The sequence below is a fragment of the Pungitius pungitius genome, chromosome 3, assembly GCF_949316345.1.
Source record: "Pungitius pungitius chromosome 3, fPunPun2.1, whole genome shotgun sequence".
In the NCBI taxonomy this organism is placed as follows: domain Eukaryota; kingdom Metazoa; phylum Chordata; class Actinopteri; order Perciformes; family Gasterosteidae; genus Pungitius; species Pungitius pungitius.
Window position 1 is genome coordinate 11597051 of NC_084902.1, and position 23539 is coordinate 11620589.

Genomic DNA, 23539 nt, shown 5'->3' on the forward strand with positions numbered 1-23539 from the left:
CCTTTTTGTGCCACACACGGGTCACATAATACGAAATACTTGACAAAGTTAGTCAAGCCACCAGGTGCTGGATCGGCTTTGCCTTTATTACTGTAGCCTCCTTTTATTATTATATTTTCTTACCCAAATGTCTCTAAATAATATTCTCTTACTCTGCTGTCAAACTCTAGATGAAAGAATAGAAGATACAACCAGGCTGAAAAAATATTTAGTCAACACATAGGGTTGCATCCCCAACCATTTCTGCCGTTGTCCACTCCTCGCTGGGCGTGGCAGTTCCACACTAACACGTGCGCACATACAGACACGTGCGCACACTTGCACCAGCAGAGAGCCCAACGGCTAGCCCACCCCCCACCCCCCCTCCTCAACATCGGCCGGTCCCTCATGGTTGTACACCTAGGGGAAACACTGCCTAGGATTAGACTGGAGATGGTCCAAGTTGTAACAGGGATTGCCATAATCATTGTTAATTAGAGGGACATAATGTACATTTTGGATTTTTTGAAGTGGTCCAAGTGATATTCAAGCCTTAATTATACATGCTTAAGCTAAATTTAAGCAAAATAATCTCAAATGTAGCATTGCTTTATCAATAAATGCATCCACTATGTATGTTTCTGGATTACTCCTCAAAAGTGTTATGTAACTACTCTATTCAACAGACCAGAAATAGACTGTTGGGTTTTCAGGGTGGAAGTAGGACTCAAAATGCAAAGCCACTGTTTTAAACCAAATTACCCTGAAATAACCCTTAATTAAACCAGGAAGTGTGCACCGTCCAGATCACAGGGGTAAACTAAGATCAAAAGACAAACATACCCACAGTGGGTCCTCAGGAAAACAGAGGAAGTGTCACCTTCCACCGCTGTCACCACCTGACAACTTCCTCCCATCACCGGTACCTAAACACCTGTCTGCACTGAGAGCATCCACTGCCACTCTTTCACTCAACCAGGCACTCGCTACGCCCACAGAATGCCACTCTTATTGTATACGCACCAAACTATCTACAGCCATTGAGTTAAGGACTGAAACAACATCTATAATTGTTATAATTTATTATAAACACGATAATACAGGAAAATACACGTGTATGGCCTAGAAAAAAACATTATTTTATATTTTAGAGTTTGACCTAGAGTGGTTTCTCAGTGGGGTATTGTGGGGTGAGTATTGAGGAAGTGGATCAGCTGATTGATTTCTGAGGCAAATGCGTCACCCTCTGGAATAAAAACCTCTGACATCATAGTGTTCAAAAACCTTTAAAACCAAACTTTCAAAGTTTCTTTCTATACGTCATCACGCTCATGAATGTGCTGTCAGGAAACAATTCCAGTGCAACAACCCTGTAATACCAAAGCAATGTTTTGTAATCTACTTGAAAGTAATATATTTGACCATGTTAAATGTACATATTATCCATTATTGTCAAAATAAAGCTCAGAAGCTGTATTCACTGTCCATTAACCACCTACCGTATACACATAGAGTTACTACACATACAATTATTCTCCATAAACTTATCCAGCCAAAAAGAGGGTATTTTAATTTTTTAAAAATCAGTGAAAAATGGGGCGGGGGGGGAGCATTTGCAAGTTTGACCCAGTTCTGCCCTACACCTGCAGTTTCAGTCTTTCCTGTAACAAATTCCCAACGGTGATCGACATAGTACTGCATCTTCAATCTGCTGATGCACCACTGCTAACACAACATTTTCAGCACAATTAGAGTTTTCCTAGCTAGAGGGCTGAGCTGCAGTTAATATGCAGTGACTTGGAAAACACTACAAACCCACCAGATCTCAAGCCCCCTTCTTCATCGCAGGCTTCACATCAGCATGCCAATCGGATGGTGCTCAGGGAGTCAGGGAGCTGAGGCAGGTCACTCCTACCGGTGTCACAGAGAAACACCACCTGGAGGACAAGAAACATGTTGAGTCGTTTTATTACCACAGCTGAGGTGGCTGAGTTTATTACCCTGCAAAACCCTGCCGTACGCGGGGTTGTTTTAACCGTGATTTAGGTTGTTTATCATTCTTAAGCCAGTATTCTAGTGAAAGAGTCAACATTCTTCAACCCACAAGAGAGGCAGTCATACATTCCTAATCTCATTGACTGAGCTTGCTCCTTTTTCCACTTGGCAGCTTTGGGTGCGATATGAGCACTGATCTAATTATGAAACAACACGAAAGAAGCCTAAGCAGCAGGAGAGGCATCAGAAAAACAGACTTGGAGATAACGCGGCTATGAATGTGTGTCCTGTCATTAATATTTCAATGCGTCATTGTAGCAAAAGGAGAACAAAGTGTAAATGGGAGCATAATACAAAATTCATCATATTTTGACACAGCTTTGGAACTTATCTGTGCAAAACAAAGAACGGAGCGAATCCCCAGCTCGTGATGAGATTTGGTGACTGGGGAAATAAGTTGATTAATGGATCAAAATAATGAATGCATGCTTTAACATAAGGTCGATGCCACACACAAAGCCAACGATGATGGATGAGAGGGTTTTGTAACTCACTTAAGAGGCTATTTCTACTGCCAAATGTTTCTTTCATTCTTTGCCTCTCAAGAGGGAGGTCAAGGTCACAGGCCTCGAGTTTCTCACTTGCCCCTGAAATTCCAAACAAGCTACATGACATGTCCCCGCTCCTCCGCCTGCAGTACAGCAACACCCAACCCAAGAGAGGTCACCATATTGCTTGCGTTTCTCTTTAGAGAGCCTTCATGCATTAAAAAAACAGAATTCTCCACTTAGGTTCTTCTTCCAACCCTATAGTACATCAATTTGTATTCAGGGAGGGACTTTGGGCTTGTCACCTCCAGCTACTCATCCAGACAATGAAGTATTTATGACGCGAGCTTTTGGCTTTTGATACGTCACTGCAATCTTTTTCAATTCATCCGGGGGCTGCAGTCAGTATACTCGCATGTCAGAGTACAGTGAAAAATGTAAGGAAATAAATTAAGTTAGTGTAGGTCCTGCCATGCATGATCGTACTTGTAAGCGTGGCGGAGTGGCGCCTACTCCGACAGTGTGACGGCGAGTGGTGTGACTACAACGTGACACTGAGCAACCACTGGGAGGTGCATCGAACAAGAGGCCCTTCACCTGTCCACAACGGTCTAGCAACTGATTTTGTTCGGTTCCATCTTCGTTTCCACGCATTAAATCATCACCTGGCCCAGTGTGATAAGTCCGTTGTCAGCCGAGGACAAGTCGGTCTCACTTAATCTCCAACATGGCTACCCTTCACAGTATCAAACAGTCCACTTCCCTGCTCCATTTCCCCCCCAGCAGCCACACGATTTTACCTCTCTATTTCTCCTTCTATTTCTCCGCAGGCCCTTGTATGAAGTGAAAAGACGGAATAAAATTCCTCAGTGACAGGCAACTTTGGCCAAAGGACATACTCCGTCAAGTCATTATCCATCACAGTGATTCCTTCCTATCTGCGCAAGACAAAGACAGTCATCCTCCTGCGCTGCCAGCTTAGCTACTTGAAATACTCTGTCCTGACAACAGGGGTGGCTGAGACATCCTATTTGACCTCACCTCTGTGGTTATATTCAAAACCCACAACCCGACTTAACATGTGAGGGATGACAAAAAGACCCCGAAGCGGCTAGTCGGGTTCTTATGTTTTTATGATTGATGAAAAACGTTCTCTTTCAAAAGAAAATGGCATTAACCTTGAGATATTGGTTTTGAAATCAACATACATACTAAAAAAGGAGCAACGTTTGAATTATTGTGTATTTCATAAGCTCACAATTGACAATTTTAAATATCCATCAATGCGCAGAAATTATTAAGGTTTGACTATACTTTATCTTTGAATTGAATAAGAAAAGATGTTGAGTGTAAAGCAGAAGCAGAGGGACGTCATTCTAATAACTTGAGATATCTGAAATATTCTTTTACATCAAAATTTTCTGGGATATTTCCTTAAAATACTCTTTGCTGCAGCGAGTATCAGGAAAAGCAAATCAGACAACGTTGATTTATTTGAAGATTAGAATAAAATAGAATTGCCATTTCCGAGCAGTTGTCTAAGTACAAAAGATTACAAATGACAGATTGAGAGACAATGTCAGAATCGACTCTCTACTGGCTTAAAGGGAGGGATGCTTTTTTCTGCTCACTAAAAGAAGGCTCTGTAAAAACCTTTTCAGCACATCGACTGACCATCAAGGGGACAAAAACGGCTGGAGCTGTAGCTTCAATCAATTATAGATTTGATTGAATGCTTTCATACGGGAGACAGTCGCCTTTTTGTGCTCAATTCCCCGGATATCGACAGAAGTGATGGCATTTCCTGACCCACATCATTCAATAGATCACAGCAGTATAATTTGCCCCATAGCCACGCGAGGAGGTTTTTGTGTCTTTATTTTCAAATAGCGTGACCTGAGTTACATGTTTGGGTTGGAATATAATATTTCAGAAACAACCTCCTTTTCCCTGCTGCCGGGATCAAAGTAAAGCAACCGGTCTTTAACACGCTTAACCAAAGGACATGCTCAATGACACCATGACTCAGCAGCGGACCTGACGGCGTTCAGGAGGCAGCGCCTCGGTTCGGCGGCGTGTTGAGATGGATGACATAACTGTGAGATCAAACTTATCCTCAGCAGATCCTGGAAACTAAACGCCATCGGACCGTTTCTCTTTCTCTTTCCCCTGCCGTTACAGTAATTTACTTGTCTTGACAGCACTTTGAATAACGACCTGATTTACACACAGGATCAGATGACAAGGTTTCAATCACACCTCTGTATGTATTCATGGGTTTTTTCCGCAGCTGTTTTCCCACAAAGTCTAAATACATGAACCTGATATGGGTGCATACACACCGCACCAAGTGAAGCCTTAATGTGTTTAAAATAAATGGACTAAATCTGGGTCAACCGGGGACACAACCCCAAAAGTTAGGGGATTATAAAGGACGAGCAGCTGTTTTTGTCAAAGCCATTCCATCTAATCTACATTTCTTCAGACAGTAATGAGCGCTGGCCTCACTCAAAGCGAGCTGAGCTCTTCATTTGAAATGAGACTGCAACGGTTTTGGAGCAGTTTTATTGAATAATTACCATTTTATCAGCTCTACAAACCTTTGGCATTATAGGTCAAGAAATGATGAATGGTGTGAGTGTGTGTGTGTGTGTGTGTGTGTGTGTGTGTGTGTGTGTGTGTGTGTGTGTTTTTGGGTGCTCCCCATCATCAACCAATCAATACTCATGAATCCGGCGCTGCTAAAGGGCGAGTTTACCAGAAGAAGGCCATGGTTATGGTTAGTCTCCGTCAGACAAGGCCGAAGGAGAACAAGCTTTTAATTTAGACATCATCCGATCACGTCGACACGGGGTAAGTTACAGGTCTGAACGAGAAATGTGATTTAGTTACTGTCGGATCCTCTAATCTAGAAATGGAGGTGGCCTTTATGCTCTCTGATTGAAACACTGCAAAGCGGCAGAAAGGCCAGAGCACGAACAACTATTGTCAGAATCAAATAATCTACCAAAAAAAACGACCAACGTGGTGGCGACAAATACACTTTACAATCCCTCGAGCCGTGGCTGAGGAGGAAATAATGAAAGAGCTTTGCCATCCAAGATCAAAGCTACAGCCACATGAAATATAAAATAGGGATATTTAGGTCAGTGAAGTATTCTCTTGATTGTTGGTTAGCACACTCGGACATGACTGAGATTTGTTTGGCTCAAGTTTCATTGAATGTGGAAAAAGGCCGTATTTTAGGAATAAGATCAGTCAAAAACCACGTAGTAGGTCTCAGCTTATTAAATATCAAACATCCAATTATCAAAGCAATTGGCAAGCAATGAATCATTTAATCTAACATTGCAGCCCATATAAATAATAAACTAAATTTGTTGTTGACATTTTTATACTACAAAATTAAAAGCATCATCCAGTATAAAGTGCAGTAGTCTCTTTTTGTCCCTTTAGGGGACATCAAGGAAACATATGATTATTCTTGACAAAACGACTTTCTCGGACCCTACTGTGGGCTATTGGGTTGCATTGTGGGTAATGTAGGCGCCAGGTTTTGACAAGGAGAAAGAACATGTAGAGTACTGGTTCTGCTGCATCGATTTTAAATAATAAATATCTTATGAGTCTGACAATGTTATAGAGACGCAATGCTAGATGGTGAAGTACTAAAGCACATGGCAACAGATTTATCTTCATGACAACCTAGCAAACCTGAAAAAAGCTAATAAGTGTAACTTGAGTTGTGATTTTGGGATTTTACTTGACACTATGCAGTACCAGGGGGAGGCTTTTCACATCCTCAGTGTTTGTAATTGAGTAATCAAGCTATATTCTAACATATAAGAAATTGATCTCAAAGATTAGATTTCACATTTCCCCAATTCCCAATGGACAGTGTTGCAATTTGGTCTTTAAAACGTAATCTCACTGTGTACCGGTTTTGGGGGCCATTGCTAGACAACATGGTGTAGTTTATATTTGGGAATGAATCATGTGGATGTCACGTCAACGAGACAACGTTTTATAAGAAGTTAGGTGACTGCATATAAAGTGCATATACTGGAGTACACACACTGAGTGCACATACTGGAATGCAACTTATATACGTGGTATGAAAGATTCACACCATTGTTTTCTTAACCTAAAACAACAATGATTCTAAAGATTATTTTTGCTGTGCTATATTCTGGATTGATTGGTTGAATGTTCGTGTTTAACTTCCTTAACTCAGCAGCAAAATGTTTTAAACATGTCATGATGAGGAACGATACAGATGTGTATCTCCCATGGTTGTTTAAGGTGGTATTGCTGTCTTCTTTTTATCATGTTGTGCAGTCTAATAAGAAAAGACGGATGTGATCTACCAAATGAAGGTTTTAACAAGTACTCTCCTGCCCCATTGAGCTTTAACCTGAGAATGCAAATCAGCTTCATAAAAAACAAGTGATTTCATAGTTCACTGACTGCTACATAAGCATTTGGTCTGCACTATTCAGGAAAATGTATTATACAGGAGTGAGTATACTTATGGATCTTACCTTAATCTGTAACTGTTGACTTTTTAATCATTCACAATTAGTGCCCTTCCACATTGGTGCGACAGTTTGCTGCATCGTACTATTTGTGATCATTTAAACCCACGGTGGAATTCAACCGACTTTTTCCACATGTTTATATTATGCCATCAGTATTTAAAGTGTGTAGAAAAGGCATGGCCCTCTGTTCACAAATTCAAGCATGAAGATTACAAGGGCTTAGTACGACAAGTATTACCATATCTTGCAACATTAAAGCCTCCAAGCAGGGTTATGCGAAAGTAGGAGCTGCCTTTGGCTGTTTGAAAGTTTTTTTTTAAATTGAAAAAAAAAAAATTTAGAGGGACTGTATCAACAGATTTGAAGGCTAAGGAGAGAAAAACAATTTTATTTATCACAATCCACTTTCCCCCCACTAAAGTAGGAGGACAAAACCATTTTACTGAGCCCCGAGCACGAGCGTAATTTGCTAAATGAATGTGACAACTTGTCTGTAAACATGAGCTGGGACTAACCATGAATCACGCTGGCTATCCAGATATTTCTCCTTATTTACCATCTGCAAATAATGTCTGAGTTGTGCCCAAGCGTCGCCAGAGCTGTCACTTTGACAGGTTATGGAGATGTTGGTGCAGCGGTCACCAACAAAACAGGTTAAAAAAAGATTTGTTCATTTTTTTTGCACCTCATGAAAACATACATATTCTCTCCAGGCTGGTAAATATTCAGGCTTCTGAAATTCATTATTCATTCCTGAAGTTATTGCCAAGTGTAACAGGATGTGTCTGTCGAGACGTGAGTCAAGATGAAGAGACCAAACAGAAGAGCAGAGGTTTGACATCAGACAGTTCCCAATATGTCACATGATATATGCAATGCAGATGATTGAATTTCTTCAGCTTGCACTTATTTCACTGATACTGAATCCCCCCTAAATGTATTATATCATTTTTCTTATTGGCTTTCCTTTAAGCAGAACTACAGTGAAGGCTCCACCACAGTATGTGCAGGGTTGTGCTTCTGAAAATCTGGACCTGACATTGCATTACCCTGAAAGAGAAAGCCATGCTAGATGATGACTGTGTTGATCCTGTGACTTTCTCTTTACCAACATAAAGGTTTGAGCTAGAATGCTACAACAACAAGTTTATCTGAGCCGGTGAACCTGAAAAACCTTCTACATCCGTTTGTTGGCATTCTGGTGGAAACGAGTGTTAGGATGTAGCTCAGAGGACCACCGTACCTGAGTCCAGCTGTGCAGAGTAGACACATGACTGTTGCTAGTGCTCCTTTTATCTCTTCACCTTTTCTGTAACGGCCCCCTTTGAGGATAAAGGGATATTATGAGACCCCCCCCCCTCTGAAGAAATAGGGGTCATTCCTTCTTTGTTTTCTAATTTATTGCATCAGAATGATTTAGTATTATTCATGAAATGATTACATATCACTTAATAGTTTAACATATTTTCAAGGTTAAATGTTCGCTTTCGTTTAGGAAAAACAAAAGCGAATAAATTACAATACATTTTTTTGATGAAGCTGCCCACCGCCACCCCCAGGTTTAGGAACTACTAATTTAATGTATGTTGCGGATCGACAGGAAAACTGGTAGTTTCTCCATTAGGAAAATTGCTTATATAGTAATAATTGCTTTGTCTCTTGTGCCTGCATGGACCCTCCCAAACACAAAAGAATTCTTTTTGAGTTGTTTAATAAATTACACTGAACGTAAGATGAAAAAGCCTTGGCGTCAAAGTCTCAAGAGTGTCTCAGAAGTGGGGAAAGAAACTGCTCTCAAAACAAATGCTCAAAACCACCAGTCTCCAAACATCAACTATTAATCACATTTGAAGCTTTTGTACTCAAAAGTGAAAAGCCCATAACACCTCACTGCTCTGCCTGGTCTTGAACTACACAATCAAAAGGATTTTTCACACCAAAACAGAGTTTAACCTTCTTGTATTTCACAGTAATCTTAAATTATTTTTCACCACACGCGTGTACTGTATTTTTTCCTGAAATATAAATGTAATTTTAGATCCTTTTAAATCCTCCAGTCAGCCTTTCAAGCACCCTTTTTGGGTGTGAATTCTGCCATGTTTTTGATTGGGTGCACTCGGGCACATTTACCTGTATGTATTATTGATATACTTGAGAGATAAAGTTACAAAAAGGTCTTGGAAATTTGTTCCAGGACTCCTACTGGTGCATTTGACAGTTGTAAACATGTGTATACCGCTGGCCTGCCTGAGCCATCCATCTATAATGGATATGGAGTTGTGAGGGGTGGTACAAGTCACCTCTGGTGAGATACTGGGACTCTATAAAATGTTAAAATAGACCCTTTTACATATGCTCAGCCTTTCCATGAATAATATCCAGAGCTTAGATTCTGAAAACGTCAATGGCTCACTGTCGGGCCTTCAGAGATTTTAGAGTGCCATAAGAAAAATCTTAAATGTACTGTATGTCACTTTGCAGCTCTCTTGGTGCGCCGCAGTCAGCCAGTATTTAATAACCGGGACTAAATATTTTTCAAGAGCTGTACTGTGCCCTTGATTACAATACAACATTACATCATCCATATATTTCAAACAAACTTTCTTTCTCCAAAGCTTTTGAAAAATCTATTTCTCCAAAGTTTCCCTAAACTGCTGACTATCATGAATAATAGTGCATCATATGTGAACCCATATCAAACGGATGAGACGGCCGGTGAGGCGGTCGACGCTACAGACCAGGTCATCCGGCTTGAAAGGCTTTAAAAAGGCTTTATGTCACAGTTACTAACCTCCAATGGTCCAGAGCATAATTTTTCTTGCTGCTGGAGTAGTGCATCATCTTGACTGTAAATTATGTGTGGTGTTTTACATGGCTGGATTCAGCTCCTTCCCCATTAAATAACTTGGCATGAATTGGCACAAGTGCTTTCAATCAAAATTTTAAAAAACCAGGGACAAAAGTTCAAAATTGATTCATTCAAAATAAATATTCCGTCACCAAATGTTCGATAACCGTTAAAACATCATGAATGTTTCTGTACAGCTACAACAAATATATGTAAGTGAACTCCCGTCAACCCCTAAGGCCACACTGGTTTCACTCTATTTAAATCTTCACTCTCAGGCTCACTTATCTCTGCATGGTAATATTCCTGGATGATCCAACCTGGTCACAGCATTTGCAAACAGGATATATCTCTTTCTCCAGTGAACACTCACTCGTTCCAGCCTTTAAAATAGCAGTTAACATGCATCAGAATATTCTTCAGGTTTTTTTTTTGGATTAAAATCTTTTCCTTTCCACATGTATCAATGTGTAACTGCTCTGTCTTCCTCCAGTGAACGTGACGATGACATATGGTCTCTTCTAACCTTGAGAAAGCAATCAGCGTTTTTTTTTTTTACTTTCAATTTCAACTTTCAAATTTCGACTCTTTACACCAGCTGGATATTTGATGTCAGGCCCGAATTCTGTTGGTTTTTCTTTTTTTGTTATTTCCCCTCTAAGATTCGTTGACTGTTAAAACATTGTGAAGAGTTGTAGCTGTATTTATTTTGAAACACCTTGATTACTTGATTGCTTTCTTTATTCCTTTTTATTAATAATGCTTTATTGGCGTGACAAAGTGTTCTCAAGCCAGACACTGAAACCCAAGCTTCTCTCAATGGTCAGCCCACTATCTGTGTGTGTGTGTGTGTGGGTTTCAAAGGCAAATTGTATATCTTTTTTTTTTAGACAGATTATTGTATAATACATGATCAGTAAATCACCCGAGGATAATTTGTACCATTCGCTTAGTATAACTGTCTGTAAAATGACCCGAAATAGTAAAAAATAGTGCACAGAGCAAAATCTGTCCAATTAAAACCTGTTTTGTATCAATGCAAAAATATTGCAAGTATTAACATTGTATAAAACAGAGAAAAGGAGCACATCCTAACATTAGTTAAAAGAAGAGGACATATTTCAAAATATTACTTAAATCATTTACCAAAATTGTTAAGATCAAGCTTTTGAAAAGTTTAATGATCAGAAATTGAAATGTTTTTGGATTCTGACTCAAAAGCCAGGAAAACTGCTGGAGTATTTTGACAAATGTTTCTCATAATATTTAGTAAATATTCTTGTGATGGATGTAGACCACGAAAGTTTGAAAATCTGAATCAGAAAATTAATTTTTAAAAATCTTTTTTGTAGTTTTGTTTGAACGTTTATCTGCTCCATTCTGGAAAAAAAACTTTTGTAAATTAACGCCTCGTGGTGAAGATGAGTAAAATGTCACAGTGAACCACCTTGTAGATTGTCACCATCGGTAATGCTATTCATTAGAATAGTATCCAATTTTTGCTGTGCATATCTGATGAAATGTCAGCCCGCTCCAATTCATTTGCCAGGAGGAGAGGACACGGGGGAAGTGGCGCAGGCCGGGAATGTAACAAAGAGTCGTGTCCTCGTGCCAAAACCGGGTGCTGCTCTGTTAACAGTGTTGCCACATGTGTGTGACTGACCAAGAAGTTCCAATCATGACATAGTGACGAGTTGTGTGGCTGGTTAATTTTTAAACAAATATAGTGTTGATTAATAAATACACTTGAGTTTATTTTTATTTTAGTATTCATCCTGCTCAAATTCACACATAGAAGGGGAAAAACAGAAAGTGGCCATTTCTCATTTGAGATTCAGAAGAAAGAAATTTTACCATCAGACAGAATCAATCAGGGAAAGTGATTCGATTATTCTATATTAGAGTTATTGATAGCTTCATTTGGGTAGTGTCTATCTTATAAGGGACTTGACCTTAATTTGTTTCTGTAAGTCCTTTTGATGACTGCATGTGCTCAGAGAACTATTAAATTGGCAACTGACATTAAAGTACTATTCTCCAGCTTGCCGTCTGTCTTTGAACGATATACACTTGACGGCAGTAACTGTCAAATGCAGAATATGCAAATGAGCAATATGCAGACTAAATTACTACGCCACAATTAGGTTTATAACAAGAGGGGGATTTACTTTTGTTTATCTCTCAAACAGCTGTAATGTTGCATTTCTGATTAAAAAAGCATGGCTGAATTCAACTGAAGACAATTTGGTATCTAAAGAGATGTTTGCAATTCAATTTAAAGAGATTAATTGCTTTTCATATGTGACACTGAAGGCGACCACGGTAACTGCAGCAAACCCTGAATGTGCTTTGTACAGTGCAGCTGTGATTTTCATTAACAGTTAAGTTTGTTGATAATTGGAATATTTTCATACTCCTGTTGCACAACGGGGATTTGATTTCCGCTGCACAAAGCGCAAGTTGTTTTCTACAGCTCTGCAGTCTGCTCGCTGAAGTTCTTCTTCTATTACTCAAATACAATATTTAGGAGCGAAATGACAGGTGTCTTGTTTTGAAGGCACATTGTCGATGAATAATTGAGGTGTAGTGGAACCGCGGTGACATGCTGAATGTGATGCGTGACCTGTGGCTTCTTCCCGATGAAGCCCTGAAACCATTTAGGTCCCTAGAGGCTCCACTACAGTTACCGTCTGTGTTCTTTATTGTTTTGAGGTTTTGGTTTGGTTTCAAATGACGACTTTTCTCAAGTTTAGAAGACAAGTCTTCGACGATTAAACGTGTGATTAAGGTCAAGCAATCTCAACATGAACACCTGTCTGCTGAGTTAAAGCCCGATGTTTTGTTGACCGATGAACCCAGCCACCATTTCTACGCACGCGTTCTTGCACTGTGACAACTTCACGTGCTTCCCCCCTTTGATCCCCATCATAATTACTGCCGCTGCTAGCAGGCGTCGTCACTTGAACATAAACAGATGTCCTCTTGGGTCACCTGCCGTTCCGACTGATGCCGTAGCTCCTCCCGGGAGGATAGATCGTCTGCTTTTCATCCATGCTTTGTTTTACGATGAATCGTTGGTGTGCGAGGAGACAATTTTCCAGAAAAAAGTGACAGACTCCGCCAACTAATGTTTTTAAAATCCGCCGGGAGTGTCCCAATCTGTGGAGACGACCTGACGGATCTTGTGAGAATTTCTTGTCGTGTGCCACTTGCGAATGCCACGACCGTACATCCGCAAAAAAAAGGGGACTCAAACAGCCCTCAAACAGTACAGAGGGAGAGACGTGGAGATGTGAGCATCGAAAGCCTTCACAGGGATGGCATTCAACCATCTTCTCTTTTTCCTGGCAGTCGCTGCAGCGCACCCCGCGCCAGCGTGAACGAAGGGACAGACGTTCTGTGCTGTGTGGAGATGACCTTCATGACCTAGAATACAACAATGGGCCTTATTATCTATGACCACTGCATGCCGTTATTTCTCCCTCGCCTCTTACTGTGTTGTACTTGCACCTCGTTACTTACATAAAGCTGTAACAATCCGCAACGCTCCTTCACATTCATTTTGATGTTCTACAATATTTTCAATTACGGGGCTTTGCGATACAAGCTGTGCATTACACTGAAGCTAGAGTCCTACTCAGAGGTCACATGTATTTTGCGGCCATTTTCAAACTGGCAGATCACAGGAGAACGCGTTCAGTCCGACACAAGTGAGCGGCTGTAAATGGACGGCCGTTGGGGAGCGCCTGAATAATTTATGGCGCCTGTTGTTGTGCTGCACAATCAGGAGAGGCTTATTTCAAACAAAGGGAACGTGACGTTTGTTTTTAATTCCCGTTATGCTTTGTCTCACCCCGCCATGCTTGCACACATTATCATGTTTTCCAATTTGTTTTATTTGATCTATCATAACCGCTGACCTGAAGTTTTAATTGAGGCAGCTAACCATGCTTCCCGAACTTTAAATTTCAGTGGGCTCTTAATCAGTCGACTCTAATCTACCTTCATCATCCCAGGATGCCCCGATCTCCAGAGACGTCATGTCTCACTGACACAATTCCTTAGAGGAACACGGCACCTGAGTGAGACATCATACTGAGAAGCAGTTTGTCTTTACATCAGAAAACTTCTTATGTAGTGGCTCAGAGAATAAAAGTATTCATTTATTCGTTGTGAGCGTTACATGAGTAAGAAAAGATAACTGTCTGTTAATACATTGTGTTATTTGGTTTAACTTGTTGTTTTATTGGTCTGATTGTTGTATAGGTTTGTGTTTCTGCTCTGTTTTTAGCTATATCCACCTGATAATGCTCTTTAACCAGTTACATTTTTTTTATTACGTGCCCACGGACTGCAGATGATTAGTATATTTTCTTAAATATGACCCATTTACATTGTGTTACTGTTGAACAAAGAGTGTTGTCCCTGATAAATACATATATTTGACTTTCAAAATGAGTGTCTTTCCTTTGTTTTTAAATATTACACCTGCAGTGCCATTAGGCTCCGGTGAACGGAATCAAAATATCGCTTTTAATTTAAGCTTACTAAATACAAAAACCTGAAAATGACCAAGTCAATATTCAAATCAGTTAAATAGCTGGATGATAGCAGTTGAGAGAGCACCTGTCACTCAAAGCGGCCAAGCCCTCAGTTTTACCTAACTTTAAGTCTTAAATAAGACTAAATTCATTTGAATTTATGTTCATATAAAGGCACAACCAGAAGAAGGGGTTTGTAAGTAGAGTTATCGAGGATAATGAGGATAAGGTGGGCCAACTCAAAATGATGAAAAGGTGGTGGTGAACTCTCAAATCATGGAACTCGTTGGGAATTCCTACGTCAGGCTGAACAAAGCTTCTAATCATCTCATATTACAGACAGACAAGACAGGTTTAAAAAGTATGTCTTTGGAATGTAAATGTACAGCCTAAAAATACTGTATTTAAATAATGTGTGCTAATAGAATAAGGGTTGATAAATTAACATTTCATTTGATCTTAAATGAAAATAGTTTCCTTTTTCTGGACAACTTTTGAAATTGAGAGTAGAAATTTGCATTTCACTGCGGCTTTTAACGAAGATCAGAGAGGATTACATTCCATTCGCACCATGTCTATGGGATCAGAAAGCAATTTGCTGCTGTGTGAGATGGCAAGTCTTGCTGCGCCGCACACGTGGGCAGCAAATTAGAGGAAAGGTCGCTCACCTCTCTATCATAATCTATTGTTCATCAATGAGATCTATTTTCTGCCCTTTTATTGCCTTTTCACTGGACTGCAAAGTTTGACGGACTGCCTGGATCCGTGCTCTTTAATGATGACAGATGAGAGTTATCCTGAGGATGTAGTCAGGACAGGCGATGTGCCATAGGGGTTAACCTGGGTGGTGACACTCAAGGAGAGAAAAATGAAAAATATGATATCTTCACAGTTATTCGAATGGATTATTGATGTTGTGATGAAGCGCTGCTCTCAACATGTCGGAAAACAATTGAAAGAAGCCCAAGGTACATTAACTCTGTTAAATCTAACTTAACATTGAAAGTATCAAGCCCAGTTTTTGAATGCATTCATATATATTTGGGGGTGTCATGACTTTAGCCATTACCCGTAGAAGGGCTCAACATCCAAACAAAGTAGATTTTTAACTGCAGAGAAATGTTAAAAGTAATATTCTAATTTTCAGGAGGATGAATGTTGACAGTTGCATATGAATAATTTAAAATGCAGTACAGTACGGGGGGGGGGGTGTTGTTGTGCATTTTAAAACCTCTATGCCGCAGCCATAGGTGTCCGGTATGCACACTACTGAACATTTATTTCATTGTGTGTGAATCTAGCTGCTCTAGCTCCACTTTTATTGTTTTGACACAGTGCGTCTTGCAACAGTGGATCCTCCAACTGACACAGAATGAAGACGGGTTGCGGCCTCCTCCTGCTTAATTATAGCGCCCAGAGAAAAGCAACAGATGCCAACAAAACACATCAAAACAGTGATTTGTATGAAAAGAGTCTAATTTGAAAATGTTTACTTTGGTGTGCTGATATTTTTCACCATGCTGAATTTTATTTTATGGGGGGAAAAAGTTAAACAAGTTTCCAGAAGAAATGACTAATATCCATTGTTATGCCATTTCTTGCTGTATAATAAATAACCGGAGAAAATCGTAAGTTCGTAGTTAGAACAAGCAAGAGACTGCAGGGACTGAACTGCATCGCTGCTTTTAATTAAATACACATACTGTTGCTTAGGGCTGGGTAACTTTTATTAAACATTATGGTATGGATTTAATTCTATTTTGAAAAAAGGGGGTGGTTTAATAACCTGGGGAAAAGCTTTGGAAAAACTCAAGGGAAGGATAACTGTTTAAAAAAGCATTTTCCAAAGAATCGGGAATAATTAAATGACGTAACATTTATTTACTCTATGGTTTGCTGAGTAAATATTGCTGCTGTCAGAAAGTCCTTTGAGATATTGTCTTTAATTAACTAGCAAACTAGCTTGTTTTCCACTAGTGAAACCAGTACTCTGACAAAAAAAGAACTGGGATCGTTTTAAAGACTTTTTGTTTAGAAGTTTAATCAAAATGCAACATGATAATCAGACTAAGGGTGAATCTCATTTCTCTGTCTTACCCCTTCCCCTTCCCCTACCCCTTCGTCTGTGTCTTCCCCTTGCCCCTCGATACCGAGAGAAAGGGGGTAGGGGTGAGAACGTTCCTCTAAGAAATGAGACACCACTCGATAACTGGTTGCGTCATCATCCCTTGCCGCTAGCTGGCTGCTACGTCAACAGAGGCGACAAGTGTTGACATAAACGAAGATGCCGTCGTCTCAGGTCGTGATATCGATTGCGCATAGCTAGCGGTTTACTACCGATTCAAAACAAAAACATTACAATTAAAACCACTTGAACATTTTATTAAAAGGATCATAAAACACGAGTGTCATAATTATAATATCAATTAAACCGCTGAAAATACTTACATTTGTGCGACTCCTTCACAGTTCGACGTTCAGCCATGCCGGCACTTTTGAGAAATTCCTACGTTGTTAAGTTACCCCTCTGTTTCAAGTGTGGTCCTCCGCAAACTTCGTTTCAAGGGCTATGTAGCCCTACGCCTTGGCCCTACCCCTTAATCAAAATGAGAATCGAGACACCACTTCCCCTCACATGAACGCGCAAAACCGAGGGGGAGGGGTAAGGGGAAGGGGTAAGACAGAGAAATGAGATTCACCCTAAAACTTAGAAACATTACATTCTATCCTTTCAAAATTGATCATGCTTTTCTCACACTATCACTTTTTACCATTTTTCTATTTCAGTGATGTGAAGTTCTTGTTTGGTGAGGCACTGACTCAAGAGTAAGATTTACAAATACATGCCCGGATTAAGTAGCTTAAATTGCTGTTCAATTGGAAATTTCCAAATTGATTACTGGTTGTTTTTCATATCAGCATTTAGGACACATATTTAGGACACATATTTTATACTGAGAGCATGTGCGCCGCTATCCGGCTCCGATGCGGCTTTGCTCCGTCCTCCGCTTTGCGACCTTTACCACTTTGACCCTAACCCACAGAAGTGGAGCGAATGCAGTTGGATCGCCCCCCTGCCCCTGTTGTGTGGCCATAGACAATCATTGTTTGAAAGACAGATAGAAGACAATAAAACAGTGTCTTTGTGAATGAGAGAGGACACACAGTTCAAGGAGAGGTCACTCAGTTACTCAAAGTGTGCATAAGATTAACTCTCCTTCAACACTATTTATGACACAGATCAGTAGCGAGATATTAAGATTATTTGATTTGTTTTTTACTTTTCATGATGACAAGCATGATGCCTGCATGTTAGATTTTAGATTAGTATAGGGTACTGAGACAACGAAATTCAGTTTAGCGTCTAACCAGAAGTGCAAGAAAGTAGATTATATATATATGTATATATATATGTATATATATATATATATATACTGTATATACACATATATATAAGTGCAGAGTATATATATGTGCTAAATACAAATAAGAAGAGTATGTACAGTATGAAATATACATGGATCAGTATATATAAATAAACTATATCCAGTATTAAGCAGCAAGCTATTTGCATTACTACTCCGGTTTTTAAAGAGCTGGGGTGTGTGTTGTGATGAGTTATAATGTTTGCAAAGAAAAAACATCAATATAGACTCTACAAAGTAGACATATTTGCACTAACAAGGCTAATAGAAGACTCTAACAGATGGATAAACCACACTAGACAACGTTGGGAAACTGGATTAGCATAAAACTGCCACTTCTACATAAAACTGCTTGTTAAAGCGGAAACGAAAGAAGAGTTTCTCACCTCCACCTCACATGTATGTCAAACTCATTTCCAGCATTTTGTTACTAACAAAAAGAAAACCACAATCACTTTCTCAAGAAATATAATTCTAATGAATAATCTGAGCCAAAATGATCAACCTGTACATAATTTAACATCATTCACTAAAAGTCTCAGTTGTTAATATTCAAAACACTTTTTGGGGATTTTTTAATGATACTGTGGTTTTCCACTTTTTACTCGTACCCCATTATCAAATCACTGTATCTGAAGCAGCTGATCTCTGCTTACTGGAGTAATGCTGAAGTCAGACACCGGCGCTCCTCCTGCAGGACGGCCAGTTCAAAGGAAGAAAAAATCAATTAGCGCTTACGCTGCCACATTATGTAAGCCCCAACCATCTGAAAAACGATCAGAATCAATATCTTCAGCGTTTAGCAGCCATGCCTGGCGTGTGGTGATCTCTCTCAAACATGCTTTGATGAGGTGTCTTCACAGCTGTGTGGTTTTCTTTTACTTGTTTTGCCCTTGTAACACACACACATAAAGTTATGCCGCATCAAAAGTGTATCTTTACTGCACAGCGGTGTGCATTCGTTATAATAGAAAATATGTAGCTTTAAAGAGATGGAGGCTTGAAGTAACTTTTTTTAATGAGCTGTAAAGCTCCAAAGATTTTAGAGCTTTAACAATGGCAATGAATTACTCTCGATTCGTTCAACCACAAATAAGATTGGTGCTACAATCACTAAGCTCAGCTCTACCTGGCAATTACTGTAAAACACTAAAAAACTAATTCAGCCGGGGTATATCAAATTACAAGTTATTTGTGTTCACATAATACCTTTTGTTTTGGAGCCTTGGAAAGATGAAAACACAATTACCACCAAAGTGGCTGCACATGACAATGATAAAGCTGTTAGAAAAAAAGTCAAATCTTTGTACTTCATCTCAGACTTTTAACGGAATGGAGCAAGAAAGAACAATTGCATTGGGAAAACAATATTGAGAAACATGGGAGAAAATTAAAAACACACTACAAAGCCTAGATGTATTATTTTTCTTCCACAATTACATCCATGAAAAAAGTCTGTCCCTCCCCCCTTATGGAAAGACCACAATGGATTTCATGTGCACCAAATGAACAACGTTAAAGATGTACAATACTTTCAATTCCCATGACAGAAATGATTCAAATATTGTGAGTAGTAAGCCAAACAAAAGAGGGATGAGTGGCAAACAGACCACTTCAGGGCTGATAGTGCCTGGAAGATGTTGGTAGCTGCTAGGCTACTTGTCAACAACAGTCCTTGGACCTCATGACATCATCTTCAAAGCCACTCTTCAAACATTAAGTTCCATTCAAATCTGATTAATTAGTTTATTGCATTTCGGACTTCACATCGTGAAGTGTGGATTTTTTCTCGAGAGAATTAATCAGCGACGTTTGTCCTTTACAGACTTAAGTAGACTTATGAAAGATTTATCACGACATCGAGTCGTTTACCAACAAACAACAGGCTTTTTCAAGGCTTTTAGCCTTTTTCACAGGCTTTCCTCTGGTGTTTATGAAGATACCATCATTCTTTTCAAAAACTACATTGAGTCGTTTACCTACTAAAAACAGTCTTTTTAAAGACACAAGTCTTATTTACCATAAATCGCAAAAACAACCAGAGAGACCATGTAAATATTGCACTTTCCCGTGCCAACAATTAAGTGCACACCCTCAAGAGGCAAGTGAGTGACCTCAATGCCTACATATAAACTGCGTAGGCCAATTGATGAAACCTGGCCTGTCATTGGATGATCTGCGAACACAAACCAAAGCTCTCAGACCTTATCAGGGAGATGGAGGGTTCGTCTCTGAAGCTCACTGAGACCACCCAACAACTCGTTGTCAGAAAGGCTGAACTCACGGTCAACAAGAAGTATGACGATCTGGAAGAAAAGACATTCAAAGAACTTGATTACCAACAACAGTCCTTGGAGTCTAAAGTAACAGGGTTACTCTCCACCAACGGTTCTCTTCAAGAGGAGCTGCACGAGCAGCGGGCCAAACACCTCCAGTTGGAATCAGAACACAAACTGCTGAAGATCGAGAGGGATTCTCTGGCTGCTTCACAAAAGAGCCAAGAGGAGACCCACCACGAGGTGGTCACTACCAGTGATTTCACTGGGTTGTGCCTGATCTCAAAGACCCGACAGATGGAGGATACCATCGCCAAAGGAGATCAAATCCTTATCACCAGAATAAGGATTTAGAGGACGACAAAACATTGTTTCATTGAGAACATCTGCCAACACCTTAAAAAAAAGAGAGGCCTTTTTGGCAGACGGATGCAAGACCTGAAGACGGAGATGAACAAAATGAGGCCGAAGATGCAGGAGAAGGAGACAAAGAAATAGGAGAGAGACAAGAAGAAAAAGGAGACCATCCAGGAAGTCAACATCAACGTGTCTGAGACTGGAAAGCTGATCCCATCCATCCTACCACATCCATCTACCCCCGCTGCCCTTCCATCTGATGATATAGAACTAATATCACTAATAGCATCATATTTCCTATTTCTAATATAATTTAACATAGTTTCACCTTTAAATTTCAATTACTGAAAGTAATGAGCTTTTGCACGATATTCTAATTTTTCGAGTTTCACCTGTAATATCATAGAACTAATATCATAAATATAGCATTAAATTTCATATTTCTAATATAATTTAACAGATTATGTGGGTGTCACACCTGTATGTCAAGTTGGGTTTTTGTCCTGTCACCACGTTTGTTTTGTGACTTCCTGTTTTATTTTGGAAATTAACACTCCTCTCGTTTCAGGTTCCTTGCCCTTCCTCATGTGTCACCAGTCTGATTGTCTCTCCTGATTCCTGATTGTGTCCACCTGTTCCCACACTTCCCTCATGTGTACTTATAGCCTGCGTCTCCCCGTTGGATTTCCTCTTCGTTTAGTATCGCCCAGCGCTACTAGTGTAGCCCGAGTATTTCCCCGTCCATCCCTATTTGGAGTTTTTTTGTTTTCAGGGATTTCCCTGCGATTTGTTGTTGGAAAATAAAGGATTGTCTGCTGAACCTTTACTCTGCATCCGAGTCCTCCTCAAGAGCCTTTTAGAGGTTATCCGAAGCCAAATGACAAATGGTTCAGGGTATGTTAAATCCCTTCATCTTCATTTGCAGCCTTGGATTTCCCCAAAGAAAGAAATGGGTGAGATGAAAAGGATACATTCCTTAGACACTGTGCTACTTTCCACTTGCTTTGTTCTGCTAATTTGTAATAAAGTTGGAAAAAAACACTTACCGGAACACACAAAAGATACTCATGTGCCCCCCCCACCCTCCCACCATCTGGGGGTTCCCCTGTGGGCTTTCCGCCCCTTCTTGGGTTTCCCACATAAAAAAAAGGAAAACTCCTCTGCGAATCGGCACCTTAACCACGTGGTGGAGGAGTTAGAGTGGCTCAGTGATCTGTGTTGTCTGTGGCACGAGCCCCTCGTAGGGCGGCCCAAGGACAACAGGTCTCAGGGGAGGGTCCAGATTCAAAAACCCTGATGTTTAGCGACCCACGAAGCACAGCCACCCCGCCCGGACCAGGGCGAGAAATGGACAGCGGCCTATGCCCCCACGCGCGCAATCTATTAGGCTAACAACTTAACGTTAGCTAACTAGCATTAGCTTAAATTAACTACTTACATGGCAAAAAAAAGAGCAACAATTTGCTGTAATAACCAATAGCTCCCATCACTTACCTTAATTGGACCGCTGTTAGTTGGGGGTTACAAGTCAAGGTGGACGAGTGTCACGTGGAGGAAGGCGGGCCGGACCGATATCTCACATTTGTGATTGGTGCTTAATGTTTTTATCCATGACTTTCCCCTGACTTTGCAGAGGCTGTTTTGGACCCGAGTACCAAAATAGTCAGAGCAAGGACTTTGTTTTTCTAATATATTATTAATATTAGCCGTGTATATGCTGATAGCAGCTAACTAGCTAACACGGATCATGGCACAGAGGTGGTTTTTTTCCCCATCCTCCCCCTTTCAACAACTCAGACATGAATTAAGAACCCTTCAATATCCCAAAGAACCAAATGAAAAGATATCTAATAGATAAAATGGTTCTTAAGAAGGTGACATTGCCTTCTAAAGAACCATATAAGAACCTTTTTTTCTTTGTGCATGTCATTAATAATTTAAAGCAACGCTCTTTGACACATTTATGTAAAGAATCAAACAACTGTCTTTGTCTGTCTGCCTACATGGCGAGAATGTGAAGAACAAATCATGTGACATTCAATGCTTGATATGTCCTTGATGGTGGCTCCGTAAATAATTGCTTCACCGCTGAATTAATGGAGCAGAGAGCTTCCCTTGCACGAATAATTATTCAGACTATAAGACTAATTCCCTTGAATACGTATGACCAACCGCAAATTCCTGTGAGGAATATTAATGTTATGCCCGTTCATAAGTTCATCAAACCATCTACTGCATGTATTCTCAATCCGTGTTCGCGGCAGCCCAGGGTGCTTTCCTGCCGTTCATCAGAGGGGCTGTTTCCCCTATTGAGATAAGAAATGAAACCGGCTGGAGCCGAGGATGCGGGGTTTGCTGCAGGGTGGCGAAGCCGCAGCTCTGATAATGGAGCCGACTCCCATTGTGCAGGCTACGAGGCAAACAGCCGCGGCGCCAGCCCAGCCCCGCTCCTATGTGAGAGGATAGCTAACAGCGTCACTCTGCGCAAGCTCTCCCTCTGCATGTGAACATGTGTTTAAGTCTACGCGCGACAGGGGGGTGGGGGGGGGGAAGAACGAGATGCTGAATGTGTGGGAGTTAAGGGAAACAAAAAGGGTAGAACTGTAGGGTTTTGCCTCTGTGGGAGATGTAGAGAGAATATGCATGCATGGGGAGACAAACACACTGACCCTGCGGAATCAACACTCAAGGGCAAATTCATAAAAAAGGGATTGCACAGATTTTGCGGCTTCAGCACCAGAACAAATGTGACAAATAGAAGCCGTGTTCAATCCATGATGTTATTGGAGGCCGCGATCCATTCTGTGTGAATTCAACGGAGTGGTAAATAGTCTCATTCACTCTACCTTTCTTTCCCCTTTGGCCCATCAGTTGCTGCTCATGTTCTCAGTTTGGATGGGATATGTTTGGTAGTATATTATGTAAATGTGAAGACGGTTTTAATTTCAATTTGGAAACTCACCGGAATATTGGGTCGTTTTGGATCCTCCTCACGGGGTTCACTTCAAAGCAGTCTGCAGAGAGAAATAAAT

General features: G+C 40.4%; 1 protein-coding gene across 2 annotated transcripts in view; it reads right to left on the minus strand.

Moving 5' to 3' along the window:
- Positions 1–23539, minus strand: part of lrfn1 (leucine rich repeat and fibronectin type III domain containing 1) — an 83715-nt gene that overhangs the window by 18883 nt on the left and 41293 nt on the right. Inside the window, exons 2-3 of one of the 2 annotated variants that reach the window (XM_037462668.2) lie at positions 23470–23521; positions 1799–1916 (exon numbers count right to left, since the gene is read on the minus strand). The gene's annotated coding sequence lies outside the window, so the exon portion shown is untranslated. The remainder of the gene's footprint in view (positions 1–1798; positions 1917–23469; positions 23522–23539) is intronic. The other variant, XM_037462677.2, reaches the window with a different exon arrangement.